Genomic DNA, 4076 nt, shown 5'->3' with positions numbered 1-4076 from the left:
TACTCAATACTGGGGTTCAAATTAAAATTATTCTCAGGACTCCATTAATTGAAGCAAAATACTCCTATGCTCTTAAGGGAGTTAAAAAATACAAAACTGAAGATAAAAATTTATGCCTGTCTTTAAGAAGCAGGCATAAACTCCTTCTTATCATAGTGCCATTGCCCTTAAAATATCCCACAGTAGGTAAATGCTCTAATCCAAAGAGCAGGAACTAAAACAGAAGAGGTCTTTGGCATGTACAGTCTGACAACTTCCTAATATGGAGTTTCCTCTCTAGCCAAAACAGTCAAAATACGGTCCTGTATAATCACACGACACATATTCAAGGAAGGAGTCATTCTTCTGTCTTCACTGTTAATAGTCCAGTTTGGCCAGTACTTAAATAATAAAAAGGAATAGTGGATAAACAAACTGCAGTGATTCCATACAATGGACCACTAGTTAGGTATAAAAAGTAATGTACTATCAAACCATTAAAAGACATCGAGGAACTTCCAGGGAAGATCGCAGAATAGAGAGCGTCTGTGTACAATCCTCCTCCAAAGAAAGCTTATGGCTAGACAGAAACTATCTGAAACAACTGTTCTGGAGCTTTGGAGAACAGGGGAGCATTGCATAGCATCCAGGGAAGAGTGGGATGAAGAGGCTGAGACACTGCAGTAAAAAAACTGTAAGTAAAAAAAAATTTTTAATTTAGGTAAATTGCTCAATAGCAACTGTTGGTGCTCACCCACACTCTTGAGGCTAGTCACCTGAGGTTGGGTTCCTAGTGGGCTCCTGCTGATGGGAGGGTCGAGGAAGCCCTCTTCCCCAAGAATGGAGTTCGGGCAAGGTAGAGGAGTACTGATCACAGCTCTTGATCAGCTAGTTTAGATTGCTAGGTACTGGCTTTTTCAGCTAGCCCTTGGCAGGGACAGCCATGCCATTATTTCAACACCACCCTCGATAGGAGGGAAGGCAGTGGAAATACAAAGAAGCAGGGGCACATTGGGCTGTGGGGAAAAGTTTTCTGAAAAGTACCATCTGCTGGGTAGGCCCAGAAAGCACAGCTTCAGGGAGGCATCAAAAAAGGTTTTTTGGCCTCTTTCCTGATCCTCTGCACAGGGCCCTTTGAAATTAGTTGCACCCCTTCGGGGATCCTTGACTCTGTTTTCTTTGGGAAATATTGACTTGGAAAGTTCTCTCCAGGGTGAGCCTCTTCCCAGACTTTGCCTTCCAGGCAGAAGTAGCTAGAGGCAATGAAGAAGAGTCCAAAAAAAAAAAGCTTATAGAGGTAAAACAAAACCAAGCAGAGCAGATAAAGACTCACAGAAAAGGAATAGAAAAATAGACGCTTTCCCCTATGAGTAAAACAATTTCACAAACAGTGCAATCTTAAAAATTGTTCTGCATACTCAGATGAGGAAGATTTAAATCATTAAATTAAAAACTTTTGTGTGAAGGTCTTTATGACATTTGTGAAAAGACAATCTATTTAATGTGATAAAATATTTGGAAATCACATATCTAATAAGGATTTAATATGCAGAATACATAAAGAAATGCTACAATTTGAATTGTAATCCAGTAGCCTTGATTCTGGAAGATGATTATATAACTACAGAGCTTTTACATTGTGACCATGGAATTGTGAAAATCTTATGGCTGACATTTCCTTTATCCAGTGTATGGACAGATGAGTAAAAAAATAAAGACAAAAAATAAATAAATAATGGGGGGGAAATAAAGAGAATGTGATGCTTCAGGTGTTCATTTTTATTTTTATTTTTATTCTTATTTTATTTTTTGGAATAATGAAAATGTTCAAAAATTGAATGTGGTGGTGAATACACAACTATATGATGATGCTGTGAACCACTGATTGTACACTTTGGATGATGATCTAGCATATGACTGTACCTCAATAAAATTACAGTTTAAACAAAGAAATAATGCTCACTTTGGCAGCACATATACTAAACAAAGAAATACTACAACTCACAATAAAAAGACAAACTACGTAATTTTTAAAAAATGGGCAAAAGACTTGAATAGACATTTTTCCAAAGAGGGAATATAAATGGCTAAAAAGCACATGAAAAAATGTTCAACATCACCAACTAATAGGGAAATGCAAGTCAAAACCACAATGAGATATCATTTCACACCTTCAATAATGGCCACTATAAAAAAAAAAACAAAAGAAAATTACAAGTCTTGGAGAGGATGCGGAGAGAAAAAACACTCATTCGCTGCTGGTGGGAATGTAAAATGGTACAGACACTATGGAAGACAGTTTGGCCATTAACTCAGGAAGCTAAGTATAGAATTACCATGTGATCTGGCAATTCCACTATTAGGTATATACCCAGAAGAACTGAAAATAGAGACTGCAAACTGACATTCATAGCAGCATTATTTACAATTGCCAAAAGATGGAAGTAATTCAAGTGTCCATTAACAAGTGAACGGATAAACAAAATGTGCTAAATACATACAATGGAATATTGTTCAGCTGTAAGAAGGAATGAAGTTCTGATGCATGCAATGTGAATGAACCCTGAGGACATTCCATTGAGTGAAATAAGCCAGATATAAAAGGACAAATATAGTGTAGTCTTACTGATATGAACTAATTATAATAAGCAAACTCATAGAGTCAGAATCTAGGATATAGGTTATCAGGGGTAGAGAAAGGGGAGCCGATGTTTAATTGTGCAGAAGTTCTCTTTAGGTTGATTATAAATGTTTGGAAACGCACAGCGGTGATACTAGGACATTATTGTGAGTGCAATTAGCTGCACTGAATTATGATGGTGAAAGTGGTTGAAAGGGGAAGTTTTGGGTCATGTATATTACTAGAAGGAAAGTTAGACAATAAAACGTGGGACTTAGTAACACAATGAACCCTGTTGTGGATGATGAACTGCAGTCAATAGTACAAATATAAGAATGTTCTTTCATGAACTTTTACAAATGTGTGACACTATTGCAAAGTGTTAATAATAAGATGGTATATGGGGGAAAATATGCCTAAGGTAAACCACAGACTATAGTTAGCAGTAGTATTTTACCAATCTTTCATCAACTGAAACAAAGGTAACACACCAATCAATGCAAAGTGTCAATAAAAGGAGGTATACAGGAACACAGTATTTTTACATAACTTTTCTGTAAATCTATAACCTCTCTAATTAAAAAAAAGACATTGATGAACCTTGATTGCATATTGTTAATTGAAAAAAGCTAGTTTGAAAAGGCTAGAAGCTCTGTGATTCCAGCTATTAGCATTCTGTAAAAGGTAAAACTAAAAAGAGACAGTAAAAGAATCTGTGGCTGCCAGGAATTCAGGGGGAAGAGAAGAATAGGTGGAGCACAAGGCATTTACAGGACTGTGAAACTACACTGTATGATATTGTAAAACACAAGAGTGAAACTTACAGGATATAGACTTTAGTCAATAATAATTAATCTATATTGTTTCATTAATTTTAACAAATATAGCACACAAGAGATTAATAACAGGGGGAAACAGTGAAAGGACATGTGGGAACTCATTGTTTCAACAATTAAAAGGCTCCCACACCTTAGCACAATATCTAGACGCTATTTGGTCACTTGAGGACCACTCCATTCCTGATGCTGTCAAAAAACAAGTATGAACCCTCTCAGCACCTATAACATTTTTTTTTCTTTTTTCCACAACATTTTGTAAGAAGTCCAACATCCTTTAGGTATTTTGGCATTCCGGAGACAATATATTCCTCATTTATGAATTTTACTAAAACCTATCCATGATGTTACTTGGGAATTTGCCCATTTTGAATTGGGCACCTTGCAACATAAGACTCTAAAATCTGTACAAATTGCAATACAACAGATACTCCCATTAGTGCTCCAGAGTACCCTTCATGCAGAGGCTTTAGGAACCTCTTCTCAGGCTTTCTGGAGACTGTGTACCACTCATGACAGGCATAAGTTGCCTATGTGTGCTGGTGCAGGACACATCCACAACTGGCCTCATGTTACATACCACTGGAGGAGAGCAGCAACTCTGGCCACATATTGGGCCTTTTTGGAGATGAAGATACTCA

Source organism: Tamandua tetradactyla, chromosome 6, assembly GCF_023851605.1.
Source record: "Tamandua tetradactyla isolate mTamTet1 chromosome 6, mTamTet1.pri, whole genome shotgun sequence".
In the NCBI taxonomy this organism is placed as follows: Eukaryota; Metazoa; Chordata; class Mammalia; order Pilosa; family Myrmecophagidae; genus Tamandua; species Tamandua tetradactyla.
Note: the sequence above shows the minus strand (reverse complement) of the source record.